The 20,342-nt window shown below is 40.2% G+C and overlaps 1 protein-coding gene across 10 annotated transcripts in view; it reads left to right on the top strand.

Moving 5' to 3' along the window:
• Positions 1-20,342, top strand: part of LOC144084422 (protein jagged-1b-like) — a 165,200-nt gene that overhangs the window by 109,625 nt on the left and 35,233 nt on the right. For 9 of the 10 annotated variants that reach the window (XM_077612824.1, XM_077612835.1, XM_077612833.1 and 6 more), the window contains 3 exons: positions 13,413-13,579; positions 16,249-16,365; positions 19,321-19,398. The gene's annotated coding sequence lies outside the window, so the exon portion shown is untranslated. Of the gene's footprint in view, positions 1-13,412; positions 13,580-15,101; positions 15,119-16,248; positions 16,366-19,320; positions 19,399-20,342 lie in introns of those variants that run through there. The other variant, XM_077612826.1, reaches the window with a different exon arrangement.

Genomic DNA, 20,342 nt, shown 5'->3' on the forward strand with positions numbered 1-20,342 from the left:
ACCAAAGACAAGTGTGCACTGTCCAATGCTAAAGGACATTTTTACGGCATTTTAAAGATGTCTGTCAAATCTGAAGGAGAGATTGTTCAAACTCCTTCCAGTTTCGATGCAGTGATGGGGCCCTCCAATTTGACAATTGCCACATTATCCATCTGCCTCTTCCTGCGCCTCCGCCGTCTCCACCGTTCTGTCTCCGTATCCAATACCCTATTCGAGCAACTGTATAAATTCAGATTATGAAAGAAATATCCTGGTCTGTCTGGCAATTAAATGGACTTATGTGTGGCTTTCCAAGGCAGCCAGCCAAGCTCCCATAGGCACCAGTCCCAGTCAAATCTAATTCTACAAGCGTCTGTGGTAATGTCTTTGTCTGTGGTAATGTCTTTGTCTGTGGTAATGCGTTTTTATCAGAAGGGAATGTGTCACTTTGGATTGAAATATCACTTTCCTCTCACGCTTCCTGAATCCTAGCAGTAGAACAAAGGCAAGAAGGATTTATTTCCCACTTGCACATCCAAACAAGATTAGGCCTTTCAAATTCATCAGACGTTTGTGAGACACACATTTCTTTTTATTTTATTCTCAAGTTTTATTACCCTCTGACATGAAGCATTAAATCTACCATCTCACGATTGAGTGATGAGGTTGTGCAAAAGCCGTAAAAATCCATTCATTTAACATCCATACATGTTTATTTTGGATATTAGTGTCATTGAACGCATCACAAGGCCTCGTGACTTTATTTCCAGGAGACATCACGTCAGAGTCATCCTTTCCCCGTTTCAGCCAAAAACGAAGGTTTCTGGCAGCGAGCACAACACACACAAACATTCACACCCATACATCATTGCCCTTAGATGTGAGCCAGGACCCGTGGCAGAACCTGGATTCCAGCCAGGAGAGCGGATTTAGAATGAGGAGCCCGGCCTTGCCTCAACCAAAACGTATAAACCACTTTAAACACATTCTTTCACATATTTAACACAGCAGCTCAACAGCTGAGGTCTCCCGAATTCTGTTGAACTAGTTGGGGTCAGTGTGCAGAGGTCTGATACAAAATAGGGGGCTGAGGGATTAAGCTATTACCTTAACCACAGGAAGTGGGTGAAATATGATACTTGGTCATTTCACTCAATCTCCTGAGCGGAGCTATTCATAACACTATTTTTCCGACATGCTGTTTGTTTTTGTTTTTCAAAACATTCCAATGCTTCCTGGATCCTTCATAGTTTGAATCACAAACCTCATTGAAGTCATTCATATTTAAGAATTCTTCTTAATGGGGTGAATAAATCAAAAGTCACACTCCTCGAATGCAAGGGTGTTAATCTTAACATATACTGCAAAACAGCTGCAATGTGCATGAGGGGAACATCCACTAACAATATTATGCGCTTTCAATCTGTTGTAATCGGTTTGTTTCAATCAGTGGGGACCGGTTGGTTTTCATAGCGATGCTTGTTGATAAAACAAAAACATTGTTTGAATTGTATAGTTTTACCAGTTTTAAGACCATTTTTTAGAAAGTAATTGCTCAAAAAATATAAGCATTTTGCCCAAAATGCACCCTCCCAACAAGCTTGGCAATCATGCAATCCATAGTGTCTGAATAATGCCAGAGTTAGAGACAGATTTGTGATAAATGTACTGTTGCAGGAAGACAAGAAATTACCACCCAGGTTAGCACATAATGCTCTCCCAGTCTTCACTCAAACAGGTTCTGCTGAGTGTTGGGATGATGAGTCACTCACAAAAACAAAAGTACAAAGAGAACAGTTTTTAAGGAAACACTCCCTGAGGCTCACAATTTAAAATTACAAAGGTAAGCATATACCCGGTGGCCAGAGCATTTTCCAAACTAGAAATCGTTCACATACACAGCTGCTACTGTACATGTACTATACACAGTGACTAGACAATAGTGTTCCAAGAGCAACTGTTTGATGGTGATCCTTTCGGCAATTACTGTATTTTCCAGACTACTACAAGTCACACTTTATAGTTTGGCTGGGCCTGCGACTAATACTCAGGTGCGACTTGTGTCTTTTTTTCTCTCTCAGACCACCGGCAGCCTGTTGTTGTTTTTTAGGCTATAGTTACCTGGAAAAACTTTGATGCTAATTGGGTGTTACCAATTACGTTTTTTTTTCCTTCGGCTAATGTTTTCAGGTGATTAAAGGCAGAGGTTTTACCTGTTACAGTATTCAAAGAACGCCAAAACCCAAGCGATGAAAGAAAGTGCACACCACATTCTAAACACAACACCTTATTTGCAGGACTAATTTGCCCTATTTAAGCACATCTGATAAACAGCTGGTCTAAATGTGAGGTCTGACAACGCTTTAGTAAATGTGTCAAATTGGAAACTGTTTCTCCTGAAGGCACAAGGAGGGCAGCATTCACTTCTTATTTTTCAACCAATCCAAAGATCTAAGGAGGCCCGACAGTGTTCCTCCTTTCTACGATACTATAAATGTATGTACTTAACAGTACATTTACTGCATACCCTAGTCAGACAGGGGGGGCAACCAAGTGTAGTAACCTTGATGTTAAGGAAAAGGACCTAGTGGGCGCCATAGAAAATACCGTTGGAATATTGAAAGTCCCTTTGGTGATGTTGTACTGGTTATTATAAGAGAAGATAACACAAGGGAGCATGTGGAAAGAATCACAACCAGATTCGAACACAAGCATGTGCAGGCCCACACACTTCCCAGCAAAAACCTTATACTTCGTATGAAATTCGACTAACGTGATATGTTGAAATGGGACATTCGCATATTTGATATGTTGCCAATATTGGTGAATTCATTCACATGTTTGAGAGAAATGGGAAACGTCGCATCAGGCGCTTGCAAGATGAAAAGAATCGGAGTAAAGCAGTGTAGTCTCATTCTTTGGTGATGTGCTCAGTCTAGAGGAGAGGCTCACACTTCCGCAAGCAGGGCAATAAGTAATCTCCGTGCCTCAGGCTAATGGGGGGGGCTTTGACCTGACGAGGATAAAAGTGATGTGTGTGTGCCCTCGAGTGTGAATGCACGGTGGTTCATACATTGTGTGAGTCATCAAAATGTGCAGCGTTTATCCGCAATTTCCATGAAACCCATTATAGGTTTAGACCTAAAAAAAAGTCTAATATTTCCCAATAGTGAACTATTATCCAAATTTGTCTGAATTACTTTTTGTGTAAATGTAAGTACGTATACATATTGTATATCAATTTTTGTAGTCACAAAATGCAGAGACCGTTTGTATGGATAGCCACATGCTCAACGGTAATTTGCTCATGATCCATTGTTGCCATACACGAACGGCTCAATCTCACTTTTCAAGGGGGCATGCTTTGAGTTCCAGAGGGGTGCACATGAAAGCGTAGCAGAGTATAAAAGAGTGCCCAAGGATACACTGCAGCGTTCAATGTGAGGACAATTTAGCCCTGATGGAAAACCTGGATCAAAGGCCTGGCCTTCATAATTGCACATTCCGCAACAAACACTACGGCATTTGAAGAGCAGGCCAGACCTCCGGACTCCTGAGACATGTTCCTTTACACGGCGGAGCTACATATCAGCCTTGTTCCTTTCACCTTGCAGTCTTCTCAATGTCTCCATGTCTTTCCACAAGATTAAAGAAATTCTTTCATTCTTCAAGTGTTTATAGTTTTCGTTTGAACGCGAAGAATTTGAGCTGGCTTAAACAACCTTCAGTGTTGCTCAAGCAATGTAACGGTTATTAATGTGGTGTGCTATCACACCAGCAGGTCTTGTGGATATGTACCCAACATGTACTGCCGTGTCATTGCTGTGCTTAAAGTGAACTTAAGGTTGCAATGAGTTAGAATCACACACACACACGCACCCACACACACACAAACAAATGCTAGCATTTTGGTTATATAAGGTGTTAGAATTATTATGGAATATTCTATATGTGTTGTAAGCATTTTTCAATAAGTAATAAGGCTATAAACCAATTCATGAACCATGGACACTTTTCCTCCACATCGGCTCCTCAAGGCCCCACAGCTCGAGGACACATTGTTTTCACACACGCTTTTCGGCAGAACACAACGGGACTGTTTTGACGGGACTCCAGCAGAAGATGGCGATAATCGCATTATTGTTTGAAAATACGGCTTTGCTTTGTTTACCTTGAAAGCATTCCTCACACTGTTGTTTTCTAACCAGCGAGGGTGTTATTGTACTGATTACATAACCATGTTTTTCGAGTGTCGCGATTAAATACAATGATTCAGTTACTGCAATTCAGAATGCACTGTGGACTAAGACGGCGCCACATTGTATCTCCTTGCAAGTTCGCCGCAGAGTTTGTTGAAAGATGTTTTTCCTTTTTTAATTAAATATTACTAATAATGATTTAAAAGGTTTGAATCATTATTCCAACATTTGGTCCTTCGAGTAGCCGGGGTCAACAAACCGATAGGGAATCCAGACGCTGCGGTTTAATATCTGGAGTGACCGTGCACGGCGAGAATCCCTTTTCCAGGCCGGACTATTTCTCAGCAGCGCCTGTTTTCTAATCGGTTGACGACTATCCTCTTGGTAAGCATCTTTCGACATTTCTGCCGAGTCCGCGTGTGATGGCTGCATATTGTTGACGGGTTCCGAGTGCGTGAAGGGCATCACACGCGAAGGCCTTATTTTGAGAAGTAAGGCTCGCATCCTGGGGATAGCGATTTTAAAAAACCCTGCGGATACTAGTCACTAGCAGGTAGACACGGTGTGGTCTATAAACGTCTGCCGTGTACAAAAAAAAGGTACTACGGGGGCACACAAATCCACTCCAAAAATGGGTAGTGGAAACAGTAAAACGGCTATTGACGATCCAAAGATGCGTCTGCCGTGTACAGATTGGATTGTTGAAAATCAAAGCGCTACAAGGGTTAAACACCTAAACTTATGGATAAATATGATGGATTTGCTGGCCAGCTTAATATGCATAAGATATTGATACTGCAGGATAAAATACGTGCTAAGCATGGGGGAAATCTTAACAAAATGGAGCAGGAGGGATATAATGATACCTATTATTGGTTTATGATACATGGGTTAAATCAGTTGATAACGTTGGGACTGGAAACACAGAGGCTGTGTTATTCCACAGAAAAGAGGACGGGGAGACTTGCCCGGTGGGGAAGAAATATGTTGTTGTTAAAAAGGAGGGCCCCCTCCGACAAATATGACCAGGTCGGGAGGGCCCGTGGGGGACATGGGGAGAAAACGCTATCTCCCCAGCCTGGGGCGCCGCCAATGAGTGATGTGTTTATTGAACAATATCCCATGATCGAAGTTGCTAATACTAATGTGGGCAAGGAGCAGGCTCCTAATAAATTTGGATGTTCGAATCCATAAGCTGATGGTGGCCCGTTGTGTCATGACGGTGGTAATTTGAATTTGAGAGTGCATGAACTGATTGATCGGGTTACGGGGAAGTTTAAAACAAAAGTTAATTATACCGTGATCAGCAGAGCTAAACAGAGGGATGGTGAGCCTTTTGCAGAATATCAAATAAGGATGACGGCTTGTTTTAAGGCCAACAGCGGCCTCGCTGAAGACCACGCGGTGGGCAGCATTTATCAGGAGCAGCTAAAAAATGTGTTGCATGCTCATTCAAATGTGTTGCATTCTCATTCAAATTATACTTATATATATTACATATATCCCGCGATTGCCCAAATAACAGGGCCTGTTGGATCTGTGGGAAAATAGGTCATATATCCCGCGATTGCCCAAATAACAGGGCCTCTAAAAGTGAAGGCAAATCGGCATGACTAGTCGGGGGGCCTGCTCAAAACGAGAAATGGATTTGAGCAGAGGGAAGTGGAACTAAATTTAGCGGAGATATTGGCACTTGAAATACAAAACAGCAAATTAAATGTTTAGCGGGGTTGCCAAAACTGCGTTTTGGTCAGACTCTAAACTTGCCGAATAATGCTTTGATTGCGGGGGGAGCGCTCTGTTTTGGTGCGGCTGAATATTAAAATAATTGGCCTTGGGGGTGCTGAAGCAAACTTGAGGGCAGAAATGGGTTTTGCTATGTTATAGTTGTGCTTGCAGCATATTATAATTATGGGGTCTTGGCAAACTATGATGATATGATGATATAGTTGGTTATCGGGAGAGTAATTAATTTAGTCTTCTCTAAAAAATAATTGCTCACAGGAGGCACGGGAGGGGAAGCAGTGGACACAAAGAAAAGAGAGCACTTTGGAATTTGTAAACAAAAGATAAGGCTGCTGCTTCTGCAGCGAGCGTGAAGGTCACAGTCAGCGGGTAAGGGCGCGCTTCCGTTTAAACATTTCAGAATAAGAACAAAACATGGTCTGCAAGGGATGCAGAGTTCCGCGATTATCTTCGCATTTATTTTTGGGATTTAATCAGAAATGTCTTTCGAGGTGATAGAAATTCTGTTTGGCAAAGATTGATTTGGGAAAAGCTTTGGAATTAGGAATAATACTGTTATTATTATTTTCTTTTTACTTTAATATAGGTGATTGGCTGGGTTAAAGAAAAATGAATGGATTTTTTTACAATATTATGGCATATTGGTTACAATTTGTGGGTCCTTTATTAAGCATTGAAAATTGTAATTAGGAAATGCCTAGTAAAAGGTGGATTTCACTAATTTAATTATTGTAGATTTTTCTTGTGGTAACAGGGAGCTATAAGAAATGGCTCTTATCTTAAGTAAACATAGTATGGGGTGATTTGCAATTTATGTCTTAGGTATTAAGAGTTATTTGGTTGTTAAAGAAATCAGACATGAAATTAACAATGCGGAAATGAGAAATTTCATGGCATTCGTCCAAATTGTTAGGTAAATTGAACCTGGCTGGGGTAGATAAGATAATTGGTTAAGGATAGGCATAGTTTCCCTAGAAGAAACATGGAGCGTCTTTAGGTGCACAAAAGACTTTCCTTGTTTGACCTGAAGGGGGCGTATGCTTTGGTAGGTCAAATTGATGACTATTGGGACGTTATTACTGTCTATTGCTTTAGAGGCATACACATTAAGAATTTAGCCAAAACTTACTGCATTGCAATTATGGGGTTAATACAACTGAATGTTACGGTGATAACGATGGGCAATAACAAGCTTAGATAAAGGGGAATATCTACAAACAAACAAAAAAATCTAAATTCAGGTAGGGCCTTCCATGGTGTGAAACAAGTGATGAAATAATGTCTATGTTTTAAAAATAACATCTCCAAATTATAAAATATCAACCTTGGGGAAATGCTTTAAGTAGATGGGTTGATTAGAAAGGGGGTGAGATAAAGTTTTTACAAACGGTTAAAATACAAAAAGGGTGTGTGTGTGTGTTTCAATGTGTCACAACTTTTCCGTTATTGCCTTATTGGCGAATAGATAGTTAATCACAGCCACTCGCATGGCAATCTACATGCTGACTGAATGGGGTAAGGGGCGGTGGCAATTGAACAAATTTCTATTTTTAGATATGTGGCATGTGAATCTAATACATTAATTATCTAGTTTCTTCAGGCATCAATCTTGCGGTTCGAGGATCTACTAATGCGGAGTGGATCCAGACCTTCCGGAGTGTGGAGTATTCCTGGTGTCCTCAAGAATTCGTAGGTTTTCTCTGGGTACTCCAGTTTTACTCCAACAAACCAAAATTGTGGATGATTGGGGGAGCACTCAAAGATTATGAGTGCCAGCGTGGATGAGTGTCTGTCTTTTGTGTTTCAATTGGCTAGCCACCAAGATATATCAATATTCTAATATCAAGGTGGAATATTTCTGAAATCGCTGATAAGCCTTTCAAGGACGGCGGTGGCAGAGTAGGACAGAAACAAAAAGAAAAGAATTTCGCCAAATGAAATTTTTTGATTTCTGCAATGGGGAATTTTGGGAACCTGGGGGACTAAACAAAAACAAAAGACTTATCTGGGAGGGCTGCCATTTTGAGTCATGGTAAATTTCATGCCTCAAAAAAGGGGGAGGTTATATATTCAATCTATATGCAGATATATGGCAAAAACACGGACGATTCCCCCTTATGTCAAGCTACAAAAGCTACGTATCCATTTCAAAGGATACACATGGAATATGTGTGGTACATAACAGTCCTAAAACAGATTGGGGAAACCTTGTTGCAGAAACTGGTCTAGATTGGCAAGCTTGGATGACACACGTGTGCAAAAAACCATCAGGCCTTCGATAAAATTAACCCATACGGTGGGGCATTACAAATCATAATTCAGACTGACAAATTAACTTGTGAATCTTTGTCTGACGTTTTTCCTAAGTCCATGGGTAAGAAGGTCGTCGGAGATGGAAACACCCGGATCCGCCATAGTAAAATTAAAATCTGAGATGACCAGAGAATTCATTTCTGCAACGGGGAGTTCCCAAACGGGAGGCGGTAAGAAATAATTGGTTATTGTTGATGGAAAATGCAGCTATTATAAATCAAACCTGTATCAAACCTGTATAACATGTATGGGGGGCCGACCTCTCTTAAGAGTAGTACCCGCGCAAATTACCCCTGATTGTGTAAAGGAGATAATGCAAAATTTTTAGTGTTATATAAAGGTCTCATACTACAAGTTCTGTTTAGAAGTGTTACACAAAAGAGGAAATAATTTATAATTAGAATTATACCAATATTTATTACAATAATTTATACCAATTATTGTGGCATAAAGGCTCATTGAACTGTACTCATATATTGATCTTGGATTGAATCGAATTTTGCCAGACTGTAATATCTGTACATACTGTATCGTTTTTCAAAGAATTGATATTGACAAAAGATGTAAGCCCAAAATGTATGAAATGGAATAATGTCTACCCAGTTACAACGGCAGCAAAGGACAAGCCTAACTTTTCAACACATGTCGCGTTTAATCATTTTACCTGCTTAGCCCTCACAGGGCACGGACCGGCACTGGGAGCGATAAATGTGACGTGGTGTGCCCACGTCCTAAAACAGACTACACCCCTGATTCCACGTTCTGACCTATGGTGGTGGTGGGGTCAAAACAAATTATACGACTCCTGCCAAAATGACAGCAGGACTTTGGGCCTTGGTCTCACTGCTATTACCAGTGTCTGTTTTTCCATCTACAGTAGAGGAGATACAATTGGCTGCACAGAAATCCGGTATGATGGCGGGCCCCTCGCGACGGCGTCGCATGGAGAGAGGGTGATACATTGATGCGATTGGCATCCACGAGGATGAGTATAAGTTGGCTAATCAGATCGCAGCAGGTTGGGAGTATATTTTTCTTTTAATTACTCCAAACAAAAATGTTGATTGGATAAATTACCTGCATTACAATGTCCAAAAACTTGGAAATTATACTGAACAGGGATTTGTGGCGATAAAGGAACAACTGGCAGCCACTAGTCTGACGGCGTTCCAGGATCGTGCAGCGGTTGAAATGCTTCTTGAAGGAGCAGGGGGCGTATGCAACGTTTGAAAATGTTGCACTCAACAACACGCCCCCCACTGGGTCCCACACCAGGGCCAACGATGGCCTGCAGACCCTAAACCGCAAGATGAAAAAGCATCCTGGAGTAGAATAATGTCCGCTGACAGATTTGTGGCCTCACTAATAATGATTTGGCCTAATTTGTGGTAGCCTTTTTGCTACGATTTTGACATTATGTGGGTGTTGTATAATGCCCTGCTTAAGATCTTTGATGAGCCGACTTATAACCACTGCGATTGCCCCTACAAATTCCAGATTGCATGAATTATATCTCCTACTGAAGTGCTGACACTAACAGTGAATTCCAGGAGCATGGTAATTACGAGGATGGATTGGACGAAAATGATCTTATTTTCTGATTTTCAGACCTGCCGAACGAGTAGAGCCTAAGCGGGTAAAATTAAAACAGCCAACGGTGATATCCCTCTCATTTTGAATTTGTCATAAAATGAATAACAAACATATAGTAAAAGGAGGGAATGTTAGAATTATTATGGAATATTCTATATGTGTTGTAAGCATTTTTCAATAAGTAATAAGGCTATAAACCAATTCATGAACCATGGACACTTTTCCTCCACATCGGCTCCTCAAGGCCCCACAGCTCGAGGACACATTGTTTTCACACACGCTTTTCGGCAGAACACAACGGGACTGTTTTGACGGGACTCCAGCAGAAGATGGCGATAATCGCATTATTGTTTGAAAATACGGCTTTGCTTTGTTTACCTTGAAAGCATTCCTCACACTGTTGTTTTCTAACCAGCGAGGGTGTTATTGTACTGATTACATAACCATGTTTTTCGAGTGTCGCGATTAAATACAATGATTCAGTTACTGCAATTCAGAATGCACTGTGGACTAAGACGGCGTCGCATCGCATTTTCCTTGCAAGTTGTAAGCAGAGTTTGTTGAAAGATGTTTTTCCTTTTTTAATTAAATATTACTAATAATGATTTAAAAGGTTTGAATCATTATTCCAACATAAGGAGAGCCCACATTAAGTGTACCCATGATCCGCTGAATTGAGTGGCTCCATGCCTGCTTGATTGTAATTCTATTAGGAAGAGCTGTTTAAAATCATGGGCTAATCTTTCTGAGGGAATATGTTGTGTGTCTTTTTCTGTGCTTAGCTATAGTCCATACAGGGCAGTTTTTCCTCTCGTTTTTATGGAATATTCTTTCATTGCCTGCAATTGATGGATCTAATCAATTTTGGGGCAGCAATCATTGACCTCCTAAGAAAAGGAAGAAACTTGTTATTTATTTTAGTGGCACTATGAAAGTGGTTGTGCAATATATTTAGCATTCTCTGAATTGTATTTGTTTCATTTCATCTGCAAATTATAACCTTAATACAATAATCACTCTGGAGAAATATATATTTTTCTTTTTTTATTGTTGATCCATTGGATTACTACATGCGGGTCCCTGGGACGGATTACCCTAAAAAAACTAATCACATCCCTGTAGCTTGGTGGTTGTAGTTCATTTCAACTTGTTCCTTCCAGTGCCTGGTGCTTTCCATGCAGGTGGTGTGAGTTGAGTTCCCATTTAGTAACCATGTGAATTTGAGTGTCAATGGAGGTCAGTGTCCTTAATGTCCCTAGCAATTGAACAGGGACATGTCCAGAGTTTAGTTTGCATTTTTGCCAGCTCACTCTTGACAGGATGAACATTACACTGAAAAAGGACGAGATAGAAAGTGCAGAGTTTGATGTTATAGGCTTTTAGGCAACTTCTTCTCAATGCCTTATTGATACTTCGACCAGTAGAGTGTGTAGCTTAGTTCCACCCATCTCTACGTAAGATCAGATAGGATCCCCAAAATGACATGGAATGTCTTGGCAACCACAGCAAAGCACTGCGGTATCTGTAAGTATTTCATAATAGCCAAGAAAAACTAACATTAGTTTTCTTTCATTTCGGTGGACCTTGGTTTTGGTATGTTATTGTCTTCGTGAAGCGTCACGTGACGGGACGTTCTTTTGCTCTGTCACCAAGCATTTGACTGGAAGTACTGATATTTGTTTAAAATCCCTCCCATCTCTGCTCAGGCGGCATCACAAAACCATGGTGGTTGGGCACACACTGACTCTTGAGTACATGAGAGTCTTTAGAGTGCTTACTGCAGGACTTCTGATGGTTTTATGTTGCGTCTAGACTTTAATAAGTGGCTGTGTTTTCCTGAGTGCACACCCCAAATCTCCCTTGAAAGTCAGATGATGAGGCTTTTGTTGTTGAGCTGAACTCAAATAAACATACTTAATAGGCCTAAATGTGGTCAACCTTCAAGGCGCTTGAGAGGTGTTTATAATGTACATCTTGAGGAGCATTAAAAAGAAGAGTGGCATGTTGAAATATAAGCATTTTCTAAAATGTGACATTAAAATCTAATTTAGTTTAATCAACACCTGAAATTATTCTTACTTTCCTTTTTTTTACCAGCCATGTTTTTTTTTTCAATGAAATACAGTGGTTGCTTTGCACAGGGGAAGAAGAAAAGCATGCCAGCAGTGCATAGGATCTCTTTGGCCTCATGCTGTTCTAGGTGAACTGATACTTACTCTCATTTACCATCTGTGGTTCACCTGTGACCCATCCTGATAATACCTGCTTAACAGATGGACTATCAGATGGCTTGTCTCCTGGGACACGAGCATATCACCCTAACATAAGTCCTGCTCTTGCCCTATTGTTAACCACAGAGGATTTGCTTCACTCTGTGGGATTCAAGTTAAAAACTTCCCAGATTGAAAAAAAAAAACAATAAATATTTGATTCTGGAAGCAACACACTAACACAATAAAAGTGAAAATGGTTTAATGAAGCGTAATCGCAGTCCGGTGGGGCAACACAAGACCTGAGAACAACAGTTGCAGTGTTATATATATGCTCTTAAAGAGCTCTTAAAGAGTTCAAAAAACTTTTACGTTATGCTACATAAGTGTAGTTCTGAAAAAAAATCAATATTTCAGTGCAATTGTTTTGTTATATTTCTTACAATGAATCCCCCCCCAAAAACGGATGCCCTGCTTAGCAAACCATGAGTGAATTTCCAATCAATCATTCAATGCTCTCTTGCAATAAGTAGCAAACAGGACACACGTTTGTTAATTGGAAGGGAGGGAGGGGTTAAAGACTTCTCTCAACTTGCAATCTGTCAGTCTGCACCAGTGCATGCTGAGACGAAGGACCGGACACAGGTTTCAAGCTGAGCCCTTCCAAGGACACTAAACTGCAGCAGCCGTCGTCTCGGAAACACTCAAAGCAGCTGTTTGCTGTGTGACAGTTTTACACACGTCCGGACTTATTTGACACCTTTCATGGCAGAATAATATAGAATAGAAAGATGAATACACACCCTATTGATCATTTTAAATTAATATCCAAATAAAGTAACTCAGATGTGGCTCGGGACAAAAAATAAGTTTGATACACATGATTTAAACATATATATTATACAGTGCATTCGTGTCTGGGAGTTCATCATGACTTAATTTAAGATTCTGGGTGGAACCAAATTTGAAACCACTCACCTGTGAATCTGCAAGGGTTAAGCTTGCCGGGTAAAATGGCAAGCAAGTCATCACTGTTACCGAATAGACATTGATACTAACACATTCAGGTCATGTATTTTGTATTATGACATAGAAAAATCAGCCAAAACGGTCTGTTTAAGAGAGTAGCATATTTGTGTTTGATAGTTAGCTTTGCAGCCGACTTCCTGGTTCATGGAGCGTAATCCGAATGCTACATATGGGTGTATGCCAAAGTGGCAGGTGGCACCCTAAGCCCTCGCCTTAAGGTCAATTTAGCGAATCGGAATCCCATTTCTTTGCTGTTGACTCATTTGTGCTTCGACTCAGATAAGCATTACAGATGCAAACAGAACCTTCAGTCTTTACATTTCAATCAATTCATCTGTCCTAGGTCGGTTTCCTGGAAGCTTGCGGAAACAAACGTTTCAGTGCCAGCAGAAACCACGGGAAGCGGTGTTGAAATTCCAAGCAAATCATTTCCACCATTGGTGGAACTTTTTGGAGAGGGCCTGTGGGAGAGGGCACTGGAGCCGTGTGAAATATTATGTGAAGAGTAAGGTCAGTGGCTTTTGCACAATTTATTTTTTGTGAAATTATTACTGCATTAGTAATTAATAATTGTCTCCCCTCTGTTTGTTTCCACTCATTGCTTGTACTGAATGAGTCAAGACTAATCTTTTAAACGACTACATTTAAAATTTATGGGTTGATTTTTTTTTTTTTTTAATCTCTTACATTAAAATAGCTTCAGGAAAGGATGCCACCTTTTTTCTCTTTTGACACTACATGAGTTACTGTATTTATTTAAACCCTTCTGTCACCATCATGAATTCTTACTCTTTTCATGCCCCAGCATCAATCATTTTTAAACTGCAGTCATTTCCACTCATAACATCTGCTACATGATTTAATGTTGTCATGTGCCACAGTGGGTTGGTTTTCCTGCCACCGCTGAACACTAATTCAATAAAACTTGGTAATTGATTTACACCAAACCAGTGTTTCTTATAACGTTACCGCTGATTGATGGAATTCGTGAAAAAGTGCATTCAAATTAAGGAGTTTGCGTTTAGAAGCCTACATGACCCAAAGTATGATCTGCTTGTATGTGGATGCCAGGTCTTTATGAGGTAGTTTTTTTTAACATCAGATATAGTCACTTGCCCTTATAAACATTAGGGGAAGTGTACTCCACAAACAAAGGAGTCTTTCTTTTCAAGGAAATTGAGCATAAGTCATAATAGTGCCCAAATGTGGAAATAGACATCATGTTGAGTCATGTTTGATCATCATTGTAAGCCTTGAGCCAGCAGGAGACTTGTTTCCGGTCTATGAGCCTAGATGTCACAAGGCCAGCGACGAGTTCAGAGTTTTTAAATTACGTACGTACTATAACTAATCAATCCGATTTTTATTTCCATCAAGCCAACTCAACCATCATTATATATATATTTTTTTTTTACATTTTACTACATTTGTTTCGAGACATACCTCTAAAAAGAATATTTCTAATCATTATTTCTTTGATAAGCTGTTGTTCCAATCAAAATTCAGTAGAGTTCCTGCATTGAAACCTATAGTATATTGTAATTTCGCACCACTGCATCCGAAAGTAGACCGCACCTGCTTAATTCAAAACCACAGGATGTGAATAAGTTTTACCATTATATTGCCATCTTTAACCACTTTTGAGGAAACAAAGCCACTGCATTTGAATAAAGTTAGAAAAAAAAATCTTGCAAACGTTCAACAATTTAAAATCTCTTGGACCGTATGCATTGCGACCTTTAAACTGGTAGGTATTCACTTCCGTTTTGAAAAATGTTCTTAATTCCATATTCTATTTTTAAGACATTTTGCTGCATGAGAATTTTGCGACAATAGAAGGACATTAGCCAGCTGCGCTTCTGATCCAGACGTTCGATTGTATGGGTCTTCGCAGTCTCGCGTAAGGGAGGGTTTGCTGCTGTGAGGCTACTCCACCTAATCCCAGGCTGCATTACTCAAACAGTCCAGTCAAACAGCACACAGACACGGGGACTTCCCATTGCCTCCGAAGACATAGAGGGATACTGTATTGCCTCATGCGCCACTGAGGTAATATTATGACTTCAACCAAATACTGCAAACTCCAACACAAAATTGGACACTATAGTTTGAGAACCTACAGCGAAATTTTATGTACAGGAATATCTGCCCACAAAAAGGAGGAGCACAGTAATGAGTTTCAGATTACTGAATGTTCCATAAATACGAGTTCATAGTTCTTTTTTTCAACACCATTTTCTTCTAATGTATGGTTTTCTGACCAGCAAACGACAATGTTTTAGTAGTATTATTGTCAAGTGCAGCCACCTGATGGGTTCATTTGCCTGATTTTAGTGTGGGAAGCGTGGGATTGATTCCCACTCAGTGGAAGTGTGATTGTGAGTGTTAATGGTTGTTTGTCTCTATGTGTGCCCTAAGACTGATGGGTGACCATTCTAGGGTGTAGCCAGTACCCTGTGACCCTGATGTGGACAAGCAGTGTTGAAAATGAATGAATATTCTCATGTGCGATAATGCTTCTGAACGTGAAATTAACTTTAATGACAAAGTATCCAAAGAGAAGGAAAGAAAAAAGAAACTGTCATATCCTCATTTGTACTTCTGCAAGATAAATGAGTGACTAACAGCTGTGTTTCATACCGCTGAGTCCAAGAAAAAGTAATGTTTTATTGCCTTGTAGCCCTGTATGGGAAATCAAACCATATTTGGTAACTTCAAAATGCTGTATCTATGACACGCTTCACAAGAAGGCAGTTGAGTAGTTTAGAAGATGAATGAAATGTTGAAAAATAACCCTTTTGGTGGTTGCCAACTTCTATCTGATGCATACTTTTTACTGATATATCCAACCACTGATATAGCTGTTGTGCCGCCTACAGAAACAATGAGTAATCTAAAATTATTTATGTTACTAGGGTGAAAATTTTGAACGCTACAACCAGTGATGTTTGTGTCTGTTGTAACAAGGCCGATCCAAAAAAACCTAAGACCTCTCATAGGGACTTCACAAAGGTGTATTATGTCACGTCCCTTTTGATTTTTGCCACAACATCTACAAAAGATTCACCACTTGTTTAGAGCACATTTTATTCAGTACAAACGAAAAAAATATTTGACTTGATGGATAAATATGAACTCGTGGATAAATATGAACTTGTTCTATCTCTTAAAACAAACAGGGCCATATATTTCACTTGGAATAACAGAGATCAGCTGTATCAACACTCTTCCTACTGCAGCCAGCCACTTCAAGTGGGAAACTGTAGCGTCTGACAAAATCCGTTCTGAGATACACGGTAAGTTTTTATCATTTTTGATCAGACAAAACACCAATCCAGTTGTGCAATTAGTCCGTCTCAAAGAACTATCTCAATACAGTAAATTCATAACAAGTTGGATTTCATCTGCCCCTGTCAAATATAGACAAACATTTTGACTTACAGGTTTAACAAGGGGCAGAAGCACGTAAGCCATTAAATCGAAAGTACACCAAAGCAAGCAATTATGTCGTTTTCTTGGTAGTGTATTATCTGTTTAATGGAAATTGGACTCGGTAAATACAGCGAAAATGTCCAAATTGAATGCTTTTGTGCTAGAGAGAGTCGCTTAACTTTGCACTCTCCAATAATCTAACCGCTGTTTACACTGGCACAGCTGTTAGCCTTGCCTTTGTTCAGCCGTTTGTGCACTCCCTCCTTTTCCCCAGCTTGATAACATAATACCCCGGGTATGTTTCTACAGGGCAATAAAACGAGCATGAGCCGCTATCTGCTCTTTGATTGCACAACATCATCAGCTTTAGACACAGTCCCTGAACCTGCACTTCGACATCACAATGTTTTTATGCTCCCACACCGCATTTGCTAAAAAGTAAAAGTCCCAGCCCCCTAAGCTTTAGTCAATATAACACTAGCTATCTGCTTCGCTTGCTAGTTTGGGAAGCATACAGGTGAATTGTTTACTTTAAAGTGCTTAATGACGTCACTGGCATGTGAGAGACCCAGCAGGTGAAATACTCCTTCAATATATCCTTTGATCCCCTGGATTTTATTTTAAATGCATCCACATGGAAATGACTATAATGAAACGCTACATTTCAAAATGCTCGCAGGAATAGCAACCAACTGATGGACCTTTGACTTGGCTAAATCATTGTCAGAGTCAAAGCCTGTCTTGTCCACTGATCGTCAACTAATGACAGTCTTCTTACTGGCCTCTGGGGAGAGTTTAGAGCATGCACTCTTCAAAACACGTACTGCGTGAATAATGCCAACAATGACACCAGGACAAGCACGCTTACTTACTGTAGCGACTGGACGGCCGAGGTCTGGAGAGACTGTGTTTTGTTTCTATCATCAAAGCTATTGGGTTTGGGCTCTCCAGCTATCACTCAGCATCGCTCATGGCCACTTGGACCCTGAAATTTTACCCCGGGCTCTTGAGAGGAGCGGGTGGAGGGGCCAAAGAGACGAACGTCTCCTTGGTCTTGCTCTGCACGGCCGGGGGTCACTTGGCCATTCTTCTGCAGCACAAAAGACTGCTTCAAGTGCCTGTGTGACAATGGCCCTTAGATCACTGGAGCGTTATGATTACTGGTTAACGTGAATGCACTCTGTATTAATTGAGCCAGACTTGATGTGAACTTTTTTTTCCCCATTTTTTGGTTGGCATAGAAACCAGGTCTACTAACCATGACTAAATGTTCATGTCCCTTTGCTTTGATTAGATGTTTTTTGTGGTTTTTTTTTTTTACATTTGAGGCGAAGCCACCTATTAATTAAGGTTGTTGCTGGTCGTGAGCCTCAAATGAGAGTAACCTCTCACTTTCAACTTCTCTGTAAACATGTTGACACTCACAAGCAGTCTCTAATGAACATGTTCAAACCGCATGTCGACAAAAGAAGGGCGCTGTGATTAACCCAAAGAGAGTGTAGAGGAATATCAACACAAAAGAACCAAACCAACACTTATGTTATTATCCTTTTGATCAAAGTCAGCATCAAAATGGAGATCTGATTATTTCAACATGGAAATGGAGGGGAAAAGGAGGGATGGTAGACCTGTGTGGATAAGAGGCCATCATTGGAACTCGGAGTAGTACTGAGCCTCTTCTATCCTGCAGACCCCCCTCATTTACACTTATTGTGAGGCTTTCCAGCAGTCCGGCTTCTTTCAGCACAAGTAGAGTCTGCCAGTGACAGACATCCACCCTTATGTCAAAACATTGTCTGCTGCTGCCAGTCTGCAGCAACCTCAGACAGCAGGCAGCCAGCCGCATTTACACTCTCACCCTCTGTATCGCTGACATTTGCACTGATTCTTCCCAGCAAATACTTACGGTATTAACCTAAAGAGCAGTCCAGTCGTCACTTTAATATATGCATGCCCTGGCCTGAGTTTTAGTACACCTCAACAAATAAATGAAACACAGTTGAGCGCAAAGCGACAATTGTAATCCTGCAGGAGTCAAAAATATAAGGGTACTCAATATCGAGTGTCATCAGCTCTGTCTGATAAATCTGTGAAATTAGCAACTGCATTAAAATGCATTTATCCGACTTCAAATGTCAGCTGGCGCTGTTTAAAAAAATACATCAAATCTGACATCACATTTATTTGATGATTCACATTGCTCGACTATTTGCATTCTCCCAAACCACATAAATAACAGCCCATAATTAGTTTGCATATTTAAATGTGTGCAAGTATGGACTAGTTTTTGCATGCATGCACCAACCTTTTGTAAATATGGCCCTTAATATGTTGTAACCAGAAGATCAATCCAGGCAGCGATGCCAATTTAGTGCAAGATGACACTCCTTCAAAGGTCTGTGAGGCTGCCAACAATGCAGTTTTCTTTTTTCTGACCCTAACTTGAGAGCCAAAATGCTCTCTTTATCAAATTCAAAGCTTTAACCATTATATGTGATAAATTGCATAATTTCAGCACAGTATTCTAAACAGCCTTTCAACAAGCACATTCCCATGTCTAAGACGTAACCTAGTGGATGGGGTACATGATCACCTGCATTCAAATGCTGCTCTGTAAAATAATGGATTTATTGGCCACTGGCCAGAGTGGTCAGCCGAGCTAAAGTGAGTCGTTCATATGTTAAAAGTAATAAATGTGAGCCGATATGATCAAAATAACAACAACACCGGTGTATTATTTGCTGTTTCATACTTTGTTGAACTTTATTTCTAATCAAATTCAGTTGAATCAACAATAAATGTTTTGTTTTTCTTTTCAGCTACCAAAGCAGAGTAAAAGTTATTCCGAGGAGCCAACCGACATTTTCAAAAATAATTACACACTGCTTTATGTTGAGGTATGTACGACACCCACTTGAGCACGGCCTGTGTACTATTTGTAATGCTGTGTGGAAAATATTACAGCAACTGACAGATTTAGAACTAAATCACCCTGAATTTTACACAGCAAAGAGGTGAAACTCCCATATTAATCGAAAAACATATTTGTTCCAATGGACACTTTGGTACATGTAGACAAGGTTTATATCAAGTCAGATTACAAATTTGGATTGTTGGTTTCTTTATCTTTTTAAACACAGCTTTACTATCTTATTTTTTTTCAAATATAAAAGTATCATAATAGAATAACATCAAATATGTATGCACAGTACTTATACAAAATGCCCCGATTGCACGCATACACGCACATGCTCACACAATCACAATGCCTTAGTTTATCTACTTTAAGTAAACAGTTCAACATCCTGAGAAAAATGTGCTTTTAGCTCCGTTTTCTTTCCTGCCAACATTTCAACCGGCATCCTCATCCATCACTCGGCAAGCAAAGCAAAGCAGCATTATGAAGTTATTTTAAAGAATGCCAAGCTTCACCCTTGATTTACATGTGCTTGAGCTGCATGACCACAATGATCATGGAAATGGGCTCATTAGTTTAACATTAACAGGTGGGTGACACGCTCCAATGGAGGAGATTTTCAGCTTTAGCTTGTTTTCTTGTACATCAGGGTCTCCGGTTTGGTTCCATGTTTGTGACGGTTCAGCTTCTTGGCAGTGAAAACTAAACATTCTGTGCCGCTCCGTTGGGAGTTTAACTTTTTAGCTCCTTTGACAATGATAGACCTCCAGTTCATTTGAACTTGGAGAGCTGGCATCAAATGAACATTTGTTCATTAACTGACTGTCCAGATAGATTGAACGTCTAGTAGTGACAAACAAATGTTAAAGCAACCGGATAAGAATGAAACAAGTGACGTGATTGGACGTCTAGCATCCTGAATGG

This window comes from Stigmatopora argus, chromosome 11, assembly GCF_051989625.1.
Source record: "Stigmatopora argus isolate UIUO_Sarg chromosome 11, RoL_Sarg_1.0, whole genome shotgun sequence".
Lineage (NCBI taxonomy): Eukaryota > Metazoa > Chordata > Actinopteri > Syngnathiformes > Syngnathidae > Stigmatopora > Stigmatopora argus.